General features: G+C 42.1%; 1 protein-coding gene across 1 annotated transcript in view; it reads left to right on the top strand.

The window, feature by feature from the left end:
• The window catches only part of LOC135512340 (potassium voltage-gated channel subfamily KQT member 5-like), a 137,208-nt gene that overhangs the window by 1,401 nt on the left and 110,164 nt on the right, over window positions 1-25,643 (top strand). The window lies entirely within an intron of this gene.

The raw sequence follows: 25,643 nt of genomic DNA, 5'->3' as shown, positions 1-25,643 counted from the left end.
TGTGTATCAAATATCTAAGTTCTATGTTAAAATCACTGTATGTGTAACCAGTTGCACAGCCTTTTCTAGTTAAGATGCCCAAATAATAATGCATTGTAGAATGAACATACTGTATGAAACAAATTGAGCAAATACATCATTTAAAATTTGCAGAGCGAAGTTTAGGCAAACTATTTTTTTCTATTCAGCTAACACCTGGACCGAAAAGTTTAGCAAAATCAAAAAAAAAGGCTGTGGATCCAAGTGTCCAAGTGCCTTGTCTGGATTGTTTCATTGTAACAGTTGGATGCTGCTGTTGTAGAGTAGTGCCATACGAGTATGTTTACACGCACGATAATCATGTTTACACGCACACTAATCACTCGATATTAAAGTGATTATGGTAGTAGGCCACGTATGGTATTGGTCATGTAAACACCTTACTCTGCTCATCTTAATCGGCGTAAAGTCATAATTGAAGTAAGCATACGCCAATTGCTCAGAAAACCAGGTGTTTCAATCTTTCAAATGATTAGGACATGTAAACAGCAATCAGATTTCCAGTGGTGTATTTAATCTGCGCATGTGCCAGCACCATATGTTGCATTCACGTCTCCATTTCAACCAACAATCAAAGTACAAAAATAGGACTAAATCATATCAGACTTTATTTGAAGTGCATTTACATTTTTTGGGGGGTTGAGATAGAGATGTGAATCCAATGTATCAATTATTGATTTGTAGACAAACTGGAATCAAATCCAGACTAAATGGCACAGATGGAACTATCTAAGCAGAAGGTACATCTCCCTCAAATGTTGATATTTGGTTGCGTTGACAACCAGACACAATTCAATATCACCTTTAAAATACAATAAATAGCCTATGAACTTGTTCACAAGTTCACAAATTATATGTTGGATTCACGTCTTCAACTCAACCAAAAATTATAAATTAAAGAATGGGATTAAGCCATTGGCTCAGATGGAACTATCGAAGCAGTAGATGCATCTCCTTTAAATGTTGACATTTGGTTGCATTGTCAACCTAACACAACTCAATATTACTATTGTAATACAGTAAATAGACTAAAGTTATCTCACAAACTAATGTAACAATCAACCTTAGAATGAGTAACACATCCATGGCCACATTTTGAGGTTACTGCAACTATAAATGTTTTATGTAATCATATAAAGTGTGCATGTTCAAGATAGCATGCATAGGTCATCACAGATCTGTGGAGATCTTCACAATTGCTGCAATAATCTGTGCAGAATCTCGAACAGCATTAATTATTTTAATCTCAACAGCAATCCAGGTCATTTGGTTCTGCTATTGGATAAGTCATAGTGATAACATATGAATCTTGATAGGCTACCCATATTCCTTGCACCGGCCAAACGCTACATCACACCCACGGATGTTAGTTTCTTCTCTGCAATGAGTGTGGCTCTGAGTACCTCCCTGACGATTTGTAGAATGGAAATCCATTCCAGACGGTCTGATTTGTCCCAGAAACCGATGGGTTGGGCCGGAGACAGAACACGAGGGTAAAGCTGCGTTTTGATAATTTGTCATTGGCTTTGATACTCTGATTGGTCAGAGATGATCCAATCTCTGATTACTTTGTTTTGTACAACACCCCTCATTTTTTGATGTCACCACAAATGACTTCAATAATAGCAGTCTCATACTGAAGTACACCATATATACAAAAGTATGTGGACACCCCTTCAAATTAGTGGATTTGGCTATTTTAGCCACATCTGTTGCTGACAGGTGTATAATATCGAATACACAACCATGCAATCTCCATCGACAAACATTGACAGTAGAATGGCCTTACTAAAGAGCTCAGTGATTTTTGACGTGGAACCGTCATAGGATGACACCTTTCCAACAAGTCAGTTCATCACATTTCTGCCCTGCTAGAACTGCCCAGTCAACTGAAAGTGCTGTTATTGTGAAGTGGACACGTCTAGGAGCAACAACGGCTCAGCTGTGAAGTGGTAGGCCACACAAGCTCACAGAATGGGAAGGCCGAGTATTGAAGCGCATAGCTTGTAAAAATCGTCTGTCCTGTGTTGCAACACTCACTACCGTGTTCCAAACTGCCTTTGGAAGCAATGTCAGCACAATAACCATTTGTTGGGAGCTTCATGAAATGGGTTTCCATGGCCGAGCAGCCGCACACAAGCTTAAGATCACCATGTGCAATGCTAAGCGTCGACTGGAGTGGTGTAAACACGTTCTCTGGAGTGATGAATCACGCTTCACCATCTGGCAGTCAGATGGACGAATCTGGGTTTGGCGGATGCCAGGAGAACTCTACCTGCCCGAATGCTTAGTGCCAACTGTAAAGTATGGTGGAGGAGGAATAATGGTTTAGGGCTGTTTTTCATGGTTTGGGCTAGGCCCCTTAGTTCCAATGAAGGGAAACCTTAATGCTACAGCATACAATGACATTGTAGACGATTCTGTGCTTCCAACTTTGTGTTTCAGCATGACAATGCCCCTATGCACAAAGTGAGGTCCATACAGAAATGGTTGGTAGAAGGTTTATTTTGATTGGCGATTTTCTGCATTTATCAAACTCCCATCAGGAAGCCTGATTTCAGATGTGTCCATGTAAACAGGACTATTAGGGTAATCATTCTTCTTGCAAAGCATGTAAACGTTTAAATCAAACTATTATTGTGTGCACATAACCGTACTTGGTACAGTTCGGGTTGAGAAATCCTATTTTATGTTATTGGACTCCTTTAGTCAAAGTTAGAGATCTAATTTCTCATCATGGGATCTGAAACAGTAAATTACATTATAGGTAGACTCAGTAGGTTGGGTGGTAGGTAGCCTCGCGGTTAGAGTATTGGGCCAGTAACCTAAAGGTTTCTGGTTTGGATACCTGAGCCGACAAGGTGAAAATCTGTTAATGTGCCCTTAACAAGGTACTTAATCCTAAAATAGCCTTTTTCCTTGTGGGGACCAACAAAATGTCCCCACTTATCCACATTTTCATTGATTAAGTATCCTTGTGAGGACTTCAGGTCCTCACAAGCATAGCAAAACCAAACAAAAACACACATGAGACAGAATCAATGCGTGTCCAATTCCCATCAGTTGCAGACTCAAAGTTCTCTCTCTCTCTCTCTCTCTCTCACACACACATACACACACACACACACACACTTATTTGTGCTGACTTTTTATTTGATTTAAGTTAAAATACTCTCCTAACACTGCAGCTGATTCGTGGCCGTGGAGTGTAGGGAGGAGTATGTGAAGGTAATGGAGCTATCAGGTTGGGTAAGATGGGGCATGGCGAGGGGCTGTGAAGCAGGATGTTGATGGTTTATTTGTTCAGGCGGGACAGCAGGGTCACCGGGGTTAAGTCCTTACATCTGCCCTGACCACAACTCAGCCTCACAAGTGGCGTTTATTCATTGACGCCAAGGGAAGCCAGGCTTCCTCCAAAAAATGACCAAGAAAAAAACATACAAAGTAATTTGTCTTTAATTTCTCTGTGTTTCATAAATTTTCTTCAATTCACAAGAGGCTGAATGTGTCTCCCGGGGGAAAGCATCCAAGCGAACGGAACAGCGCCCGTCTGACTCTTTATGTGTAGCCTATTTATGCTGTCTGGTCAAAACGAGTATGACATTGTTGCAGGCGTAGCACTTAATGCTAGGGAAGCCAGCGTGCATTTAGCCTCCCTTGATAAATAAAAAATAAATCAATCAGCGTTGAGCTAAACTGAGTGAGCTCAGCTGTGAATGGTCCTGGCGCAACAAACAAAAGTGTCAAGGGAAGCCAGTTTGGATTTGGCTCCACACCAATCACATTACATTAGAAGCCAAATGTCATTGACAGAACTTGAATTGTTGCATCTCGTTGTGTCGTTGTCCTCCGGTGGCCAGTTAGCTAGCTAAAATCATCCCTTTCCTAAATAAGCTATGGATGGAGATAGGGATTTTGACTTTCTTAATCATTTTTTATTATTTTACTGTAAGTTCAACATGTAGCTAGATTTAGTTGACTGGCTAATGTTAACGACCTGGCCTGGCGCATCGTTTGCCTATGAAAGGAAGTCAGTCTAGTGAGCAAGCATTTTTAGCCAGGTAGCCTAGGACAACCAAAACTAACAGCTTGTACTGGATGGCAGAGTCATAGACCATTCAGCCAACATGAAAGAGGATGGCATTGGCATTTCTCTACAAGTAGGGTGAGTCAACATGTTTTTGCTACTTGCATGTGCGTGTACACACAAACACTACTACTGCTATTCTCTCTTCCGGGATGCCTACAAGGCCCTCCCTTTGGAAAATCAGATCACGACTCAATTTTTCTCCTCAAACTCAAACAGGAAGTACATGTGTTAAGTTCTATTCAGTGCTGGTCTGACCGATCGGAATCCATGCTTCAAGATTGTTTTTATCACACGAACTGGGATATGTTAACGTTGATGTATACATGGCCACGGTGACTGAGTTCATCAGGAAGTGTATAGGGGATGTTGTTCCCTCTGTGACTATTAAAACCTACCCAAACCAGAAACTGTGGATAGATGGCAGCATTCGCGCTAAACTGAAAGCGCAAACCACCTCATTTAACCATGGCAAGGTGACTGGGAATATGGTTGAATACAAACAGTGTAGTTTTTCCCTCCGTAAGGCAATCAAACAGGCAAAACGTCAGTACAGAGACAAAGTGGAGTTGCAATTCAACGACTCAGATATGACACGTATGTGGCAGGGTCTACAGACAATCACAGATTACAAAGGGAAAACCAGCCTCATCGTGGACACCGACATTTTGCTCCCAGACAAGCTAAACACCTTCTTTGCCTGCTTTGAGGATAACAAAGTGCCATCAACGTGGCCCGCTCCCAAGGACTGTGGGCTCTTGTTCTCCATGACTGACATGAGTAAGACATTTAAGCGTGTTCACCTTCACAAGGCTGCCCGGCCCAGACGGCATCCCTAGCCATGTCCTCAGAGCATGCGCAGACCAGCTGGCTGGAGTGTTTACGGACGCATTCAATCTCTCCCTATCCCAGTCTGCTGTCCCGTCTTCCTTCAAGATGTCCACCATTGTTCCTGTACCCAAGAAAGCAAAGGTAACTAAACTAAATGACTATCGCCCCATAGCACTCACTTCTGCCATCATAAAGTGCTCCGAGAGGCAAGTTAAGGATCATATCACCTCTACCTTAAATGACTCCCTAGACCCACTTCAATTTTTCTTACCGCCACAATAGATCCACAGATGATGCAATCACCATTGCACTGCACACTGCCCTATCCCACCTGGACAAGAGGAATACCTATGTTAGAATGCTGTTCATTGACTACAGCTCAGCCTTCAACACCATAGTGCCCTCCAAGCTCATCATCAAGCTCGGGGCCATGGGTTTGAATCCCAGGACTTCCTGACGGGCCGCCCCCAGGTGGTGAGGGTAGGAAACAATACCTCTACTTCACTGATCCTCAACCCACAAGGGTGCATACTCAGCTCCCTCCTGTACTCCCTGTTCACCCAATGACTGCGTGGCACACATGCCTCCAACTCAATCAAGTTTGCAGGAGACACAACCATAGTAGGCCTGATTACCAACAATGACGAGAGCCTACAGGGAGGTGAGTGGTGCCAGGAAAATAACCTCTCCCTCAACATCAACAAAATGAAGGAGCTGATCGTTGACTTTAAAAAACAGCAGAGGGAGCATGCTCCTATCCACATTGACGGGACTGCAGTGGAGAAGGTGGAAAGCTTCAAGTTCCTCGGCGTACACATCACTGACAATCTGAAATGGTCCACACACACAGACAGTGTGGTGAAGAAGGCGCAACAGCACAACAGAGGCTGAAGAATTTTGTCTTGGCCCCTAAGACCCTCAGAAGTTTACAGCAGCACAATTGAGGGCATCCTGTCAGGATGTATCACCGCCTGGTAGGGCAACTGCACCGCTTGCAACCGCAGGGCTCTCCAGAGGGTGGTGCAGTCTGTCCAACGCATCACCGGGGGCACACTTCCTGCCCTCCAGGACACCTACAGCACCCGTCACAGGAAGGCCAAAAAGACAATGAAGGACATCAACCACCCGAGCTACGGCCTGTTCACCCCGCTATCATCCAGAAGGCCAGGTCAGTACAGGTGCATCAAAGCTGGGACTGAGAGAGTAAAAAAACGGCTTCTATCTCAAGGCCATCAGACTGTTAAATAGCCATCACTAGCCGGCTACCACCTGGTTGTTCAACCCTGCACCTTAGAGGCTGCTGCCCTATATACATAGACATGGAATCACTGGTCACTTTAATAATGGAACACTAGCCACTTTAATAATGTTTACATACGGCTTTACTAATTTAATATGTACATACTGTATTCTATTTTATTGTATTTTAGTCAATGCCACTCTGACATTGATCGTCCCAATATTTATACATTTCTTAATTCCATTATTATACTTATAGATCTGTGTGTATTGTTGTGAATTGTAAATATTACTGCACTGTTGGAGCTAGGAATACACCCGCAATAACGTCTGCTAAATATGTGTATGGGGCCTCCCTGGTGGAGCAGTGGTCTAGGGCACTGCATCGCAGTGCTAGCTGTGCCACCAGAGACCCTGGGTTCAAGCCCAGGCTCTGTCACAGCCGGCCGCGACCGGGAGGCTCATGAGGCGACGCACAATTGGCCTAGAGTCATCTGGGTTAGGGAGGGTTTGGCCGGTAGGGATATCCTTGTCTCATCACACACTAGCGACTCCTGTGGCGGGCCGGGTGCAGTGTACACTAACCAGGTCGCCAAGTTCACAGTCTATCTCTGACACATTGGTGCAACTGGCTTCCGGGTAGGATGCGCGCTGTGTTAAGAAGCAGTGCGGCTTGGTTGGGTTGTGTTTCGGAGGACGCATGGCTTTCGACCTTCGTCTCTCCCAAGCCCGTACGAGTTGTAGTGATGAGACAAGATAGTAACTACTAACAATTGGATACCACAAAAAGGGGGTAAAATTAATGAAAAAAAATAAACATATCTATATATATATATGTGTATATGACCAATTTGACACACACATCATATTTAGTTTACGTTGATTGGACTAAAAAGTTTTTAGTTGTCATTGAAGCATAGGTGATTAGATGATGTTGAAGTTGAAATGGTGCTGGAATTGTGGAGTCGCGCCTCTTTTCTTTGCGACTTGCGGGAACTCTAAATCAATAGTTGTTATATATAGGCTTTAGGCTTTAGGCCTATATATCACAGTGTCAAAGCATATGAACTAACAGGTTATAGAGCAAACAATGCAATTATCACAACACATAATCTGGCATGGTTTCCATGGTGACTTTACCCACACACCGCTACTGAGCCTCACAATGCACCACAAGAGATGGACACACATGCAGTTTATTTGGAAAGTATTCACACCCCTGGACTTTTTCCACATTTTGTTACGTTACAACCCTATTCTAAAATGGATTAAATAAACAATATCCCTCATCAATCTACACACAATAACCCATAATGCCAAAACAACAACAGGTTGTTAGAAATTGTAGATAATTTATTAAACATTAAAAAAGGAATATCTTATTTACATAAGTATTCAGACCCTTTGTTATGAGAGTCGAAACTGAGCTCAGGTGCATCCTGTTTCCATTGATCACCCTTGAGATGTTTCTACAACTTGATTGGAGATAGAAGTACCTTCCAGAAGGTCAACCGTCTCTGCACTTCAGCACTCCACCAATCAGGCCTTTATGGTAGAGTGGCCAGATGGAAGCCACTCCTCAATAAAAGGCACGTGGCAACCCGCTTGGAGTGTGCCAAAAGGCACCTAAAGACTCTCAGAACATGAGAAACAAGATTCCCTGTTCTGATGAAACCAAGATTGAACTCTTTGGCCTGAATGCCAAGCGTCATGGCTGGAGGAAACCTGGCACTATCCCTACGGTGAAGCATGGTGGTGGCAGCATCATGCTGTGTGGATGCTTTTCAGTGGCAGGGACATAGAGACTAGTCAGGATTGAGGGAAAGATGAACGGAGCTGTAGTATCTGTGATCTACATCTGTTTATATTAGTTACTATGCTGTTACTAAGCAGTAATGTATTACGGCAGTGTTACGTTACTACACCTAATAGGAAATTCACATGCACACTATTGTGTCGGGGGCTGGAGAGCATTAGAGTTTTTGACTAAACGAAACTAACTCTACTCCTGTCTCCTGCCTGGTCATTTTTCCACAACACAAATATTGCAGTGGCGATGAGGTGATTAAGCTTCTTAAACGGACATTACTTGAAGGGAAGAATGTTGCGTGAGTAATGAAACTCTAAATAATGATGTATATCGTCAGGTATTTATTTATTTTTTCTGCCAATAGAAAAGTTTAAGCACTGCTAGCAGGCACAGTGCCAAGTAGCAAGCCTATTGGAGTCCAGGATAGCGACACTGTCCTCTGGTAGTTAAATTAAAAAAACAAATTGAACCCATTGAAATTAGGCGTTCTCAGTGGAGAAATATTGTAGAAAAAAAGCAAGAAGGAATGTAACACTATGTGTACATTATTATAAATGAGTGCAGTGAATGAAGTAATTGCAGAAACTTCTGAAGTGAAGAATTAGATGAAATTTCTGAAAAGTAAGGAATACAAGGAATGAGGAAACTGAACAATTAACTGTGAAAATGGCAACCATTGGTCGAGTACCAGAGTTTGAGAATACAAAAGAGGATTTTGAGTCCTATTTAAAGCGTTTTGAGCGTTGGCTGGCTGCAAATGAAATCAAAGATGAAAAGAAAGCAGACGTATTTCTCAGTGTTTTAGATCCAACTGAGTATGGATTGCTGAAAGGTCTCATTGAACCAAGAAAAGCAGTGGAGTTGGCCTATGCAGAACTGACTGAAACCCTTTCAAGGCATTTCAAGCCTAAGCCAATTCTCATTGCAGAATGTTTCAGATTTTACCAACGTCCCCAGAGTCAAGGGGAAACCGTGGCTGACTACATCCTTGCTTTTAAAAAGGCTGGCAAGTACATGTGAGTTTGCACAATTTCTTGATGATGCTCTCCGAGACAAGTTTGTAGGTGGTCTCACAGGTGAAGCATATCACAGAAGGCTTCTGTCAGAGAAGGACCTGACCTTTAAGAAAGCCTGTGATATCGCACTTGGATTCGAGCTTGCCCACAGGGATACTATTGAGCTATCGGGACATGCAGAACATCAGAAAGGTGTTCACAAGGTCAGTGATGCATGTGGTGAAAAAGGCTCACAAAAGTCACACTTTTCTCAGTCCCGTCCTCAAGGTTACACAGGAACAAAGCAGCCCACATCACAAAGGTCTAAGCCAAGTTGTGGGGGAGATGATCACCAGCACAGTGAATGTCGATTCCAAAATGAAAAGTGGCACAATTGTGGACACATCTACAGAGAGTGTGTAAAGCTCCAAAACGCATCCCTAAGGCACGTTCACGCAGATGAGGAGGGACCCTGGGCATCTTTCTTTTGGTGTTTTTCAGAGTCAGTAGAAAGGCCTCTTTAGTGTCCTAAGTTTTCATAATTGTGACCTTAATTGCCTACTGTCTGTAAGCTGTTAGTGTCTTAACGACCATTCCACAGGTGCATGTTCATGAATTGTTAATGGGAAACAGTGTATACACCCTTTACAATGAAGATCAGTGAAGTTATTTTGATTTTTACGAATTATATTTGAAAGACAGGGTCCTGAAAAATGGACGTTTCATTTTTTTGCTGAGTTCATTTTCACCTACTCAAAAATACGAATTCCCAATGTGTTACCACTATGCTTTCAACCATCTAAAAGCGCAACCAAATTCCAATGTAAATCAATGTCTGATTTTTGATTTAGTTGTCACCTAAATGTGTTATTACTGCAAATTCAACCATTTCAAATCACAACAAATTTCAAATGGGGAAAACAATATCAGATATTTTGTTTATTTATCCCACAACTTAATGTGTTATTACTCTGCGTTATCTAATAGTACAAACAAATGATCTGGATTGCAGTTGAGATTACATGGTGCAAGTGATCAATGCTGTTTGAGATTCTGTGCAGATTATTCAACGTGCTCTCACAGCCTCCCAGCATAATTAGACGTTCATCCACGTTCATCAAATGTCAAATTTCAAAGCTTCTCCAACATCAAATTTGGGGGAAAAATGTTTTTGTTAATTCTGCTGCCCTGTATAGTTCCTCATCTCTCTCTGTATCGTTTCATTTCTCTAAACATAAAATGGCAAAGTTATAAGGGTTAAGGTTAGGCACATTCCGATTGGCTACAGTAAGGGTTAAGGTTTGGGATAGGGTTAAAACATTGTTTAGGCACTCATTCCGATTGGTTAAAGGGTACGCAGCATAAACATATCCACATACAACATATGGATCTGAAATGTCCCAATGAAAAGTTACACCTCCCTTTTCTATTTTTAAGTTATTACATCAAACTTATCAGAATTCCAAAGTATGCCAAAGTTACGTTGGAATATGTTTTTCCGGGGGTGATGTAATATGGAGGACCTGGCAAGTCAGTCTATTCCCTATAATGTAAACTCCAACAGAAATAACTTCAAATTAAACCAAATTGTTAGCACTCATGACTAATGGTTTCAATTACTTTTTCAGACAACTTACAAACAAATACTTAATGAATTTATTGTTACAAATCAACTTACAAGGTTGCTAGTCAACTAGACTGCCAACGTTAGCCCTACTAGCCTGCTAAAGTTAGCCCTACTAGCCGCTAATGTTAGGTTAGCATTACAAGAGTCAGCCAGTTGCTATCAACACCTACAGTAGCTTACAGCTACATTAAAGTAAACCAAAGTTTTGGAAATACATAACGCCATCTAACCAGTTATCAAAGCATGTAAGCTATATGCAGTTATATTAGCCAGCAAGCGAGCCAGTCAGCCAACATTATCTATTTGCCAACCAGCTATTAGTCTATCCAGCCACCATTGTTATGGTCGGCAAGCTAGAGCCCAACTACTGGAGACTAGCTAGAACCCAACTAACACAACACAACTAAAACATAACCACAGATCAAAGCAAAGAGAGAGCAGAGACTTACTGAATGATGTCTGGGGCCCATTTGATGGTAAATATTTCAAAAGTGTGCAGGCTGAGTTAGCTACCAAAGCCAGGGGGAGGCGAGTGCGTCACCGGCCGATGGAGAATCCCAAATAGATAGGTTCAGATATATAACACTAAGCCAAGTTGTAAAGAGTTACCAAACTCCCGTAGCCTACTTCACAGAGAACAGACTAGGTACTACAAAATTAGAGCATATCATTTTCTTTCGGTTTGAACCCACGGGAAGAAGGCACCAAAGCCTGCCATGCTAATGAGTTCCCACTAGGGGTGTGACTAGGGGTGTTTAGTCTAGTTTATTATTTCTATGTGGGGTTGTAGGTTTATTTTTCTATGTTGGTGTTTGTGTATGATTCCCAATTAGAGGCAGCTGGTAATTGTTGTCTCTAATTGGGGATCATACTTAAGTTGCATTTTTTCCACCTGTGGGTTATGGGATAGTGTGTATGTTTAGTTGCCTGTTCGCACTGAATTGTCGTCACGGTTCATTTATCCTTTATTTGTTTTGTATTTGCTTAGTTTCACTTTATTCATTAAAAGTATGTGGAACTCAAAGTACGCTGCGCCTTGGTCCGACCATCATTATTACGAACAACGGGACAGAATATCCCATCTACAAAGGACCAAGCAGCGTGCCCGGGACGTAATGGCATCCTGGTCCTTGGAGGAGATTAGGGAGAGAACATCCTGGACTTGGGATGACATAATGGCAGGAGAGAAGAGCCTGCCATGGAAGCAGGCGGAAGCAGCAAAGGAGGGACAGCGAAGAAGTCGGGGAGCAAGGCGACAGAAACTCCAAAGAACATTTGGGGGGGGACATGGAGCAGTCGGCGGAGCAGTCGGCGGAGCCGAGGAGTGAACCAGAGCCAGTCTGGGAGAAGGAGTATTTGGAGGAGAGAGAAATTGGAGGGTTGTTGAGTTGGTGGAGGATGCATGGATTTGGACTAAAGGAACGTGGTGTCAGTTTGGTGCCACCTGAGTCAGCTCCCCGTACTCGTCCTGAGAAGTGTGTTAAAGTTCCGGAACAATTGATGCCGGCTATACGCACCAGGTCTCCAGTACACCTTCACAGCCCAGTACGTCCTGTGCCAGCTCCTCACACTTGCCGTGTGAAGTGTTTTAAAGTTCCGGTACCATTGATGCCGGCTATATGCACCAGGTCTCCAGTACGTCTCCACAGCCCGGTACGTCCTGTGCCTGCTCCTCGCACCTTCCCCCAAGTGTGCTTACCCAGTCAGGTGCATCCTGTTCCTGCTCCTCGCACTCTCCTTGTAGTGCGTGTCCCCAGTCCAGTGCGTCCTGTACCTGCTCCTCGCACTCTCCTTGTAGTGCGTGTCCCCAGTCCAGTGCGTCCTGTACCTGCTCCTCACCCTCGCCCTGAGGTGTGTCTCCCCAGTCCAGTACGTCCTGTGCCTCCTCCCCACACTCGCCCTGAAGTGCGTGTCACTAGTCCGGTGCCACCTGTACCGGCCCCACGCATCAGGCCTCCAGTGCGCCTCCCCAGTCCAGTATGTCCTGTGCCTGCTCCTCGCGCTCGCCCTGAGGTGCGTGTCACCAGCCCAGTACCACCAGTGCCAGCCCCACGCACCAGGCTGCCTGCGACGAGTCCCAGTCCAGAGCTTCCGGCGACAGTTCCCAGTCCAGAGCTTCCTGCGATGTTTCACAGTCCGGAACCTCCAATGACGGTCCGCAGTCCGGAACCTCCAATGACGGTCCACGGTCCGGAACCTCCAATGACGGTCCACGGTCCGGAACCTCCAATGACGGTCCACGGTCCGGAACCTCCAATGACGATCCACGCTCCGGAACCTGCTGAGACGGTCCCCGGTCCGGGACCTCCAGCTCCATGGCCGGAGCCTTCCCCTGCGCCGATGCCCAGTCCAGACAAAGTGTTCAGCCTTGGTCCATGGCTGGATCCGCAGGATGAGCGGAGACTTCGTCCCGCACCAGAGCCGCCCCCAATGCTGGCGGGTGAGCGGGTACTTCGCCCCACACGAGCCACCACCAACACTAAACACCCCCGCTAACCCTCCCTTTTTGTTTCAGGTTTTGCAGTAAGAGTTCGCACGGGGGGGGGGGTGTGTGTTACTGTCACGTCCTGACCATAGAAAGCCTTATTTTCTATGATAGAGTAGGTCAGGGCGTGACTAGGTGTGTTTAGTCTAGTTTTATTATTTCTATGTGGGGTTGTAGGTTTATTTTTCTATGTTGGTGTTTGTGCATGATTCCCAATCAGAGGCAGCTGGTAATCGTTGTCTCTAATTGCATTTTTTCCACCTGTGGGTTATGGGATATTGTTTGTTTAGTTGCCTGTTCGCACTGAATTGTCGTCATGTTCGTTTATCCTTTTTGTTGTTGTATTTGCTTACGTTTCACTTTATTCAAGTACGTGGAACTCGAAGTACGCTGCGCCTTGGTCCGACCATCATTACTACGAACAACGTGACAAAAATATATATATTTTAAAAGAAGTATGTCCACGACTGGGAATGAACACGCAATCTTCTGATCCAGAGTCATAAAATAAAAGCAAACTTTAAATTCCCTTTAATACAGTTTGAATTGATTTAATCCTATTCTTTCACTTGGATTTTTGGTAGAGATGTAGACGTGAATTCATCATATTTATTATTGACTTGTATATTCCATTTTTATTGTCTATTTTTTGTTGAATCCTTGGCTGAATTCAAACAATAGCTGTGGATGACTTCCAAAATACCATATTGGCCTAAATAGCATCTCTGATGAGCGATTAACCAAAATGTAAGGTTTTTTTTTAAACAAGGGGTTTGCAATCTTTTTCACTCGGTGTCCCCCTTCCAGCATCCCGCGACCCCCCCCCTGCGCGTGCGAGCACACGCCATGTCTATATCTATGGGCACACCATTAGTGGAGAGGTTTAAAGCATATTTCCTGAAATTCTACACATTTTGTCATGGGTGCAAAGAAATGTTGCAGTTTTAAAGCTAATTTTCTTGCACTTCTATACATTCTTCAAAATCTAATGTGTATTCATGTCATATTTGAGTGACAAAAAAATTACAATGATATCAATGAGCAAATTGTTTGTGTGGGCTGACATGGACTAGTTGATCTGGACATTTCTGACAAGTTATAATAGCTCTCTAATGTATGCAATGACTAACATGACAAGAGGAACTGATGAACACTACCAAATTTGAAAATTGTGCATTCTACTATTACAACTTTCAAGAGTAAGTTTAAAGCCGGACTCTATTCCTTTTAATATATATATATACAGTGCCTTGCGAAAGTATTCGGCCCCCTTGAACTTTGCGACCTTTTGCCACATTTCAGGCTTCATACATAAAGATATAAAACTGTATTTTTTTGTGAAGAATCAACAACAAGTGGGACACAATCATGAAGTGGAACGACATTTATTGGATATTTCAAACTTTTTTAACAAATCAAAAACTGAAATTGGCCGTGCAAAATTATTCAGCCCCCTTAAGTTAATACGTTGTAGCGCCACTTTTTGCTGCGATTTTGCTGGGGTATGTCTCTATCAGTTTTGCACGTCGAGAGACTGAAATTTTTTCCCATTCCTCGCAAAACTACTCGAGCTCAGTGAGGTTGGATGGAGAGCATTTGTGAACAGCAGTTTTCAGTTCTTTCCACAGATTCTCGATTGGATTCAGGTCTGGACTTTGACTTGGCCATTCTAACACCTGGATAGGTTTATTTTTGAACCATTCCATTGTAGATTTTGCTTTATGTTTTGGATCATTGTCTTGTTGGAAGACAAATCTCCGTCCCAGTCTCAGGTCTTTTGCAGACTCCATCAGGTTTTCTTTGGCTCCATCCATCTTCCCATCAATTTTAACCATCTTCCCTGTCCCTGCTGAAGAAAAGCAGGCCCAATGCTGCCACCACCATGTTTGACAGTGGGTATGGTGTGTTCAGGGTGATGAGCTGTGTTGCTTTTACGCCAAACATAACGTTTTGCATTGTTGCCAAAAAGTTCAATTTTGGTTTCATCTGACCAGAGCACCTTCTTCCACATGTTTGGTGTGTCTCCCAGGTGGCTTGTGGCAAACTTTAAACAACACTTTTTATGGATATCTTTAAGAAATGGCTTTCTTCTTGCCACTCTTCCATAAAGGCCAGATTTGTGCAATATACGACTGATTGTTCTCCAATGGACAGAGTCTCCCACCTCAGCTGTAGATCTCTGCAGTTCATCCAGAGTGATCATGGGCCTCTTGGCTGCATCTCTGATCAGTCTTCTCCTTGTATGAGCTGAAAGTTTAGAGGGACGGCCAGGTCTTGGTAGATTTGCAGTGGTCTGATACTCCTTCCATTTCAATATTATCGCTTGCACAGTGCTCCTTGGGATGTTTAAAGCTTGGGAAATCTTTTTGTATCCAAATCCGGCTTTAAACTTCTTCACAACAGTATCTTGGACCTGCCTGGTGTGTTCCTTGTTCTTCATGATGCTCTCTGCGCTATTAACGGACCTCTGAGACTATCACAGTGCAGGTGCATTTATACGGAGACTTGATTACACACAGGTGGATTGTATTTATCATCATTAGTCATTTAGGTCAACATTGGCTCATTCAGAGATCCTCACTGAACTTCTGGAGAGAGTTTGCTGTACTGAAAGTAAAGGGGCTGAATAATTTTGCACGCCCAATTTTTCAGTTTTTGATTTGTTAAAAAAGTTTGAAATATCCAATAAATGTCGTTCCACTTCATGATTGTGTCCCACTTGTTGTTGATTCTTCACAAAAAAATACAGTTTTATATCTTTATGTTTGAAGCCTGAAATGTGGCAAAAGGTCGCAAAGTTCAAGGTGGCCGAATACTTTTGCAAGGCACTGTATGTAATTATTATTTTTATATATTTATATATATATATATAGATTTTTTTTAAACTATACTTTTATGACTGCTGAATACCAACTATTAATCACTTAGATCATGTATTTTCAGGTAGAGATACCTCGCGAAGCAACAGCTGCTCTATATCACCTCACGATTGCACACGCTTCTCGCTTCAGTAGTAGCAGGCGTAAAAGAAGCACAGACCGGACAAGTATACGCGCAATGGATTGTGGTCATTGTAAATAACTACCACATTTTATGCGCTAAACTATGTTGAATATTGACCTGTTGGAAACTACAACTCCCTATTACATCACACAGTTCAGTCTGGATCTGATTTATCTCTAGAGGAACTGTGCGACGTGCGCATTGAGCTCACGGAAAGTTTAAAAAACTCAATGGAATTAAAATAATTGAATTGACATCGGCCAATAAATTGTTTAAAACAGTGGTTCCCAAACTGTGGGGTGCACCAAATTTGGCAGTATGTCCAAACGGCCTCACAACCGCAGACCATGTGTATGGGGTCTTGTGGGCGAGCGATTTGCTGATGCCAACGTTGTGAACCAACGAGTGCCCCATGGTGGTGGTGAGGTTATGGTATGGGCAGGCATATGCTACGGACAATGAACACAATTGCATGTTATCGATGGCAATTTGAATGCTCAGAGATACCTTGACCAGATCCTGAGTTCCATTGTGAAGCCTAATGAATTGATTTCAATTGACTGATTTATTTTTATACAACAGGTGTCTCATGGTAATGAACGTGTCGGGAGTAGGGAAGAGACAGAGGCATGAAGCGTTTCTCAACCAGTAGTAATCATGAATCAGCTGCAATAATTTGTATGGATATATACAAAGAAATGTAAACTGAAAAAAGGTCAAACGAAACAAAGTGCAGCTAGTTTGTTGTCTTTCCAGCTTCAGTTTGAAATGATTGTGTTAGCTGTGTTGTTGGCTAGGTCCTCTGAACAACAGAGGATTTCTTTCAAAAGCAAGGACATTTTTAAGTGACTGAACTTTTTAACGGTAGTGTATGTCTCAAGATAGAGAGAGAGTGATGTGGGCACAGGTAGGAAGCTCTCTGAGGATGGTCGTGTATTAATGTTATGAGCTTGTGAGTGCTTAACTTACTCTGGATAGTAGTTTACCATAGATACCTTCCACATCATAAAACTTACCTTCACTCAGTCTATGGGCAACTTCAATCCAGGCTTATTCCCCCTCAACCCCACTCTCCACTCACTAAGCCTGTGTGGATTTCCCTGAGTTGTTGATATCTGCGGTTCTGGTCCAACCACTCTAGCATGAATCCAATAAAAACCAGGCCCTACCCTTGCCAAATAGTGCTCCGTTATTGAATCAATAATGACACTACGATCCAATCTCGTAATGTGCTGCTGTGTGTTTGAGTAATCAGATTTGCTGAGCCGGGACAGAACCACCAATTTGCATCATGTGCTAGTCTAGGAGCCAAAGTTAGTTTCCACTGACTTATCGTGTGTGTGTGCGTGCATGTGTGTTTGCGTGTGTGTATTTGTGATGAAGAGCCAGTTTGTACTAAGCTTACGCAGCAGCAATAATTGGATTGTGTTGCTCACTTTTCAGCTAAGTGCGTCAGCACAATTCATTCAAGAGCCTCTCCGGTGCATTGATAGGTAACACATCTCATCTTGATGGCACTCTGACATTACGTACGTTGACGTTACCTCACCGCTAACCTCATTTACACAGTAACTCAGTTAGATTTTCACTCCTTTTTGTGTCACCGGTCTCACAGACAACTATATACAACCCACATGCACATAAAACACCTCGTGTTTTGGTCCACCGTTAAAAGGTACATATGGAGACCGGTGTTGGCAGGTACCCAATGGAAAAAGTAGGCAGTAGAATCCAGACAGATAGGATGTTGTGAGAGGGAAAGAGAGAGGGAGGGGGGAAGAAAAGATGAGAGAGAGAGGTGCATGGAGGCACATAAACAGTGTGACAGTGTGTATTCCAGTAAGAGTATGAATGGGCAGAGAGAGGCATTAGGTGAACAGGACACTGTTTGATCCTTTACTGGGCTCTGTGACACAACACAGTCACCACATCACTGCTGAGCTTCTTCTTTAATTTGTGCCCAGAGAGAGAGCAGGAGAGCGAAGGAGAGAAGGAGAGAAGGAAGGAAGGGGAGAGAGTCTGGTGCCTGTGATTAAGAATGTGATGGTTATCTCATTATCTCTAAACGATCTCCTTATCCACCAACCCTAATGCACATAAGCACAGACACCCACTCACCTATGCAAGCACCCCGTCTCCCATGACACTCCCATGACACTCTCCCATGATCTCTTAATGTAACATCTTCTGAAAACCCTTTCATAATGATATAGTCTTGTATACTTCTTATGAAAAGTAAGCCAGATAGGTTTTTAGTGCAAATGTCTAAACTACGTCTGAAGTAAGCAAAGAAGCTGCATTAAAGGGATCTTTAACTGTCCCCATATAGGAGAATTCACTGAAAATAACTACTTTTGGTTCCAAGTGGAACCCTTTCACTAAAAACAAGGTTCTACATGGAATACTTTCCCCACTTAAATTAGGGGGGTGTACGTTTTAAATGTTTAAACAAAATTGGGATCCTTAACATTAAGAAAATTCCCTAACCGAACACCTGTTATTTGTTTTCTTAACTGCACTGTTATTTACATTATATTATCACAAAACATATTATTTTACATGTTATAGCCTAACTAGATGATAGATTATAAAGGCTTGGGGAAAATTGGGTAATTTAAATGTAGACTATTTGATATAAAGTAGATTCAGAAAGTAAACAGCATATTGGGTCAATTAACGCAACAACAAAGAGCTTTTAAGCACGAGGCTCATTCTCTCCACTGTTTTGGTGCCCTGGAACTTTATACCTCAGTGGCTAGCACCCTGTGAACCTGTGCACATGCACAGATACTGTGTTACTGTGTGAGAGCGAAGTTTTGATCATTTCATTTCATTGCGAGAAACAGATTTTGATTGCTGATAGAGTCAGAACCGTGCACTAGGCCTGTCTAGCTGACCTGCATATATTGTGCCCATGCCCTCTCTCTCCGTGCTCGCTTGCTACGTTATGAAAGATGCAGGTGTTTGTGTTCTCTGAAGTACGGCAACTAGTCTCCTCGGTTCCAAAAATTCGGACTCTTAAGAGCAAATACTTGGGAGTGACATTTGACACTCAGAAATTAGACGGGAGTCGACGTGCAAGGAGTTGCGGAATCAATTATTTTGGAGTCGACTCTCCGCCACTATATCATTGTCGTTAACAGTTGGAAAAATGGCAGAGAAAGGCAAACGACAGCAGTGAAGTCCTGCATGGCAATACTTAGAGAAAATACTATTGCTATTTTTAAAACAAGCCATAGAAGGTTGGTTGACATTTCAGTTTCATCCACTAAAAAAGACAAAACAAATAATACAACAAATATTATGGTTAAACTCAAATATACTAATTGATTAAAAAAATTTAAATAATTGGAAAAGTTCTAATCTTTACAATCTTTGTTGGACTGGTGGAGAGTTGTCGCACATGCAGCTAACAAAAATATATGGAAATGTCTGCTCTACCCAAAATTACAACTAATTGCAGCATTACCTCAAAAATGGAAGAGGCCAGTGGAAGGAGGACAAAGTAAGGAACTTGTCTGTCGGCCCTGCATTACAGACCAAAATTGGTTAAAGAAAATTGTGATAAATAAAAAAGCATACCAGTTTCATTTATGGACCAAATAATTGACAGCTGTGCCATATAGATTGCAAAATAGTTGGGAAGAGATTTTCGATGTACCGATTTGATGGCACATGTTTTATGAACTGATACACAAAACGACGCCAGATTCAAAACATAAAATGTTTCTATTTAAATTATTATACAAAATTCTTGCAACCAATAAAATGTTATATGTACAGTATGGCGGGATACAACCATCCCAGCTATGCAGATTTTAGGAAGAGACAGAATCATTAGATCATTTGTTTCGGTCCTGTAATTGGTTCCTCAATTACAAGTTTGGAGCTTATGCTGCAACAGTTTGTGGTAGATGGTGGCAGACGGTGGTAAATTGCATCATTCTGTCATTGCGCCACACTATCACAAGGGGTGTTAGAATGCTGATCTATCGGTAGTCTAAACTGTGGCACAAATTGGGGTATTTTTCACACCGAGCTGAGCTATTAGACTATCCTTGGGTAAATTCCCGGAGGTGTGAATGTTTCCGTCTGAGATTCTCTCTCCTCTGGCACTAGAGCCCTGCATCAGATCAAAAGAGTATTAACTGGTGGGTGGTCCTGGAGGTGAGATAGATCTTGGGTAAATACAATGGCGCAATTACACTTGACATGTGGACTGACGATTTTCAAAAAAATAGGCAAGTGGGCTTTTGGTTTCTCTCTCTCTTTATTTACCACAGTGTGAAAGAGTGATATCCCCTCTGTATAAAGTGAGTTTCTGAAACACAGAGCCCTTCATTGCTGATTAGAAGAAGGAACTGAATGAAAGAGGGTCCAGCAAGGGGACAAAGGTTGCCCATATTTTAAAGACCTGAGCTACTTAATTCATTTTATTTATGAAATGTAGTAGTTTATTTATGCAATTTAATATATAGTGTATTCAGACCCCTTGACTTTTTCCACATTTCCACAAACTCCAAGCGGGCTGTCATGTGCCTTTTACTGAGGAGTGGCTTCCGTATGGCCACTCTACCATAAAGGCCTGATTGGTGGAGTGTAACAGAGATGGTTGTCTATCTGGAAGGTTCTCCCATCTCCACAGAGGAACTCTGGAGCTCTGTCAGGGTGACCATCAGGTCACCTCCCTGACCAAGGCCCTTCTTCCCCGATTGCTCAGGAAATGTTTTTATTTAATCAATAGAGCTGTAACGTAACAAAATGTGGAAGAAGTCAAGAGGTCTGAATACATTCCGAATGCACTGTATTCATTTGGGCTTTTTTTTCTCAGCATAAATCTCTACTTCTCAGCATAAAGCTGAGTGACTCACTCATTTGTGGCTTTGGATCCAAATAAATAAGTGCCAACACTGTTTCTGATCATCTTTAATAAACAAATGTTTTGACCAAGTTAATCTGCTCATGTTGTGTAAGTGTTCAAATATGTGTGACAGCGGTTACAATGAAGAATGGAAAGGAAATAAATCAAATAAATCCCATTCATAATGAATCATCAGATGTGTGTTGCAAGCTTGTCATTTTTCCTTTAACATTTTATTCTATTTTTTGAGACATTACAAAACATACACACAACAACTACATCACCAACCCACCATACTCTGGGCCACATATTACATTTACGTTATTTTGCAGACATTCTTATCCAGAGTGACTTACAATAGTGAGTGCATACAGTACATTTTCATACTGGTCCCCCGTGGGAATCCAACCCACAACCCAACAAGTGCCATGCTCTACCAACTGAACTACACAGGGCATACAGCCTCAGATTTCACCATTTTGTTTCTGTCTGTTGCCCAACCACTTTAATCATTTGGATAGTAAAGCATTTAAAGGCTGACATTGGTTGATTTTCAGTTAAGTATACACTTTTTCAAGATGATTGACATGAAAAGTATTGTCCCATAGGGTATTGTCCCATAGGGTATTGTCCCATAGGGTATCACACGACACCCTTAAATGTCATATCTTTGAAGTATGCAAACAGACGGATTGAAAGTTGATTTCCATTGTAATAATTCTGACAGCCCACGACGGCCTCGGAAGAGGCGAAGTCATGCGTCCTTCGAAACATGACCCACCATGGCCAGTTGTGGCACAGCCCATTAAAATGAACTCGGGCCTGTAGTAACGCTTCTAGCACTGCATGCGATGCAGTGCCTTAGACTGCTGCGCCACTCGGGAGGCCTGACAGCTGACTTTCTAACTCCGCCCATAACTTTTAGACTTGATAACATTCCCAGAAGGCATGGATTATTATAACCTAATGAAAAATGAACCTGGTAATCTAATTGAATTTGCTGCTGGCCTATGGGTTTAACCTTCTGAATGAATGATTATATTGAAGATAGAAGCTGCCTCTTAATGAGTTCCGAGAGCCTATAACATCAATTTATTTAGTCTAATTGTTTTTATGACAACAGACAGTAGGCTATTATTCCTCTTTTAATGCATTAATTGATTTGTCTGCATGGTCTATTCAACCTTTGGCTAAAAAGAAAACATGCATGAATCATGAATGTCACAATGCAATGTGGCACATTGACAACTCAAATCGCTTTAAAGAGCCTTCTAATATTAGACAACAAATAAATATACTAAAACAATAACTTGAAAAATAGTCCATCACTGGATTTCTTCAAATTGATGTGCAGGAAAAGGACGTCACCCACCGTGCCTGGAAACAGACTTGCAACTGGCTTCTCTCTGGAACCACAAATCCATCTGTAGATGATGTGTTATCCTTTGGAACCACACAATTACCAGTTGGACAGTAGGCCTCTGCAGTTTTGAGCTGCACTGTCCCACTCTGTGGTGGATAACAGCCACTCTTCATTTATGTAATGGGTTGTAATGCATAAGTATCTTATTTTTTGAAAATTGTCAGTCCACATGGGAATAAATATCGCTGAATGTCAAAAATATTTGAGTAAATTAGGCTAATGCAATTGACGGCAACAAATTGTTGCTTACTGATACAATCATCCCAGCTCTGCAGATTCTGCTGCGAAGAGACAGAATCATTTGATTATTTGTTTTGGTACTGTCCATATGTAGCTTGCTTTTGGTCACAGCTTCAGGATTGGCTGAAGAATTGCAACACTAACCTGGAGCCAACTCTGCAAATATCACTGCTGGGGGATTTGAAAAGTCATAGTCAATTGAGCAATAATATAACAATACTTTTTGCAAATGTTTTTATCTTTAATTTACAATCTGTAGAAACTATGAGAATAGAAAGGTTTGTGAAGCATCACAGCAGAAATATATATGGCAAATAGAAATCATAACTGGATGGTGTTCAGAGATAGATGGGAGGGGTTGAGTGGAACTGAAGGGTGAAACTAAAAACAACAAGATAACACATGTAAAATACACTGTGTCCGTAAAATATATATAGATTCAGAACTTTTGTGAAACGGCACAGTTAAAAAATATATTGCAAATAGAAATCAAAACTGGATGCTATTCAGAGATAGATGGGAGGTGTTGAGTGTGGCTGAAGAATGGGATTAAAAACAAACAAAAGAGAACTATTTTAAAATACATAGTATATACAGTGCCTTGCGAAAGTATTCGGCCCCCTTGAACTTTGCGACCTTTGCCACATTTCAGGCTTCAAACATAAAGATATAAAACTGTATTTTTTGTGAAGAATCAACAACAAGTGGGACACAATCATGAAGTGGAACGACATTTATTGGATATTTCAAACTTTTTTAACAAATCAAAAACTGAAAAATTCGGCGTGCAAAATTATTCAGCCCCTTTACTTTCAGTGCAGCAAACTCTCTCCAGAAGTTCAGTGAGGATCTCTGAATGATCCAATGTTGACCTAAATGACTAATGATGATAAATACAATCCACCTGTGTGTAATAAAGTCTCCGTATAAATGCACCTGCACTGTGATAGTCTCAGAGGTCCGTTAAAACCGCAGAGAGCATCATGAAGAACAAGGAACACACCAGGCAGGTCCGAGATACTGTTGTGAAGAAGTTTAAAGCCAGATTTGGATACAAAAAGTTTTCCCAAGCTTTAAACATCCCAAGGAGCACTGTGCAAGCGATAATATTGAAATGGAAGGAGTATCAGACCACTGCAAATCTACCAAGACCTGGCCGTCCCTCTAAACTTTCAGCTCATACAAGGAGAAGACTGATCAGAGATGCAGCCAAGAGGCCCATGATCACTCTGGATGAACTGCAGAGATCTACAGCTGAGGTGGGAGACTCTGTCCATAGGACAACAATCAGTCGTATATTGCACAAATCTGGCCTTTATGGAAGAGTGACAAGAAGAAAGCCATTTCTTAAAGATATCCATAAAAAGTGTCGTTTAAAGTTTGCCACAAGCCACCTGGGAGACACACCAAACATGTGGAAGAAGGTGCTCTGGTCAGATGAAACCAAAATTGAACTTTTTGGCAACAATGCAAAACGTTATGTTTGGCGTAAAAGCAACACAGCTCATCACGCTGAACACACCATCCCCACTGTCAAACATGGTGGTGGCAGCATCATGGTTTGGGCCTGCTTTTCTTCAGCAGGGACAGGGAAGATGGTTAAAATTGATGGGAAGATGGATGGAGCCAAATACAGGACCATTCTGGAAGAAAACCTGATGGAGTCTGCAAAAGACCTGAGACTGGGATGGAGATTTGTCTTCCAACAAGACAATGATCCAAAACATAAAGCAAAATCTACAATGGAATGGTTCAAAAATAAACATATCCAGGTGTTAGAATGGCCAAAACCTCCTTCCATCAGCAAGGGCATTGAAGATGAAACGTGGCTGGGTCTTTCAGCATGACAATGATCCTAAACACACCGCTCGGGCAACGAAGGAGTGGCTTCATAAGAAGCATTTCAAGGTCCTGGAGTGGCCTAGCCAGTCTCCAGATCTCAACCCCATAGAAAATGTTTGGAGGGAGTTGAAAGTCTGTGTTGCCCAGCAACAGCCCCAAAACATCACTGTTCTAGAGGAGATCTGCATGGAGGAATGGCCCAAAATACCGGCAACAGTGTGTGAAAACCTTGTGAAGACTTACAGAAAACGTTTGACCTCTGTCATTGCCAACAAAGGATATATAACAAAGTATTGAGATAAACTTTTGTTATTGACCAAATACTTATTTTCCACCATAATTTGCAAATAAATTCATAAAAAATCTACAATGTGATTTTCTGGAATTTTTATTTTTATTTTGTCGGTCATATTTGAAGTGTACCTATGATGAAAATTACAGAGCTCTCATCTTTTTAAGTGGGAGAACTTGCACAATTGGTGGCTGACTAAATACTTTTTTGCCCCACTGTACATATACACTACCATTCAAAAGTTGGACACACCTACTCATTCAAGGGTTTTTCTTTATTTGTACTATTTTCTACATTGTAGAATAATAGTGAAGACATCAACACTATGAAATAACACATATTGAATCATGTAGTAACCAAAAACGTGACAAACAAATCAAAATATATTTTATATTTGAGATTCTTCAATGTAGCCACCCTTTGCCTTGATGACAGCTTTGCACACTCTTGGCATTCTCTCAACCAGCTTCATGAGGAATTATTTTCCAACAGTCTTGAAGGAGTTCCCACGTATGCTGAGAATGCATTGGCTGCTTTTCCTTCACTCTGCAGTCCAACTCATCCCAAACCGTCTCAATTGGGTTGAGGTCAGGTGATTGTGGAGGCCAGGTCATCTGATGCAGCACTCCATTACGCTCCTTCTTGGTCAAATAGCACTTACACAGCCTGAATGTGTGTCTTGGGTCATTGTCCTATTGAAAATCAAATGATAGTCCCACTAAGAGCAAACCAGAAGGGATGGCTTATCGCTGCAGAATGCTGTGCTAGCCATGCTGCTTAAGTGTGCCTTGAATTCTAAATAAATCCCAGACAGTGTCACCAACAACGCACCCCCACACCAACACACCTCCTCCTCCATGCTTCACGGC

This window comes from Oncorhynchus masou, chromosome 24 (genome assembly GCF_036934945.1).
Source record: "Oncorhynchus masou masou isolate Uvic2021 chromosome 24, UVic_Omas_1.1, whole genome shotgun sequence".
In the NCBI taxonomy this organism is placed as follows: Eukaryota; Metazoa; Chordata; class Actinopteri; order Salmoniformes; family Salmonidae; genus Oncorhynchus; species Oncorhynchus masou.
Note: the sequence above shows the minus strand (reverse complement) of the source record. Positions and strands in the feature narration are given on the sequence as shown.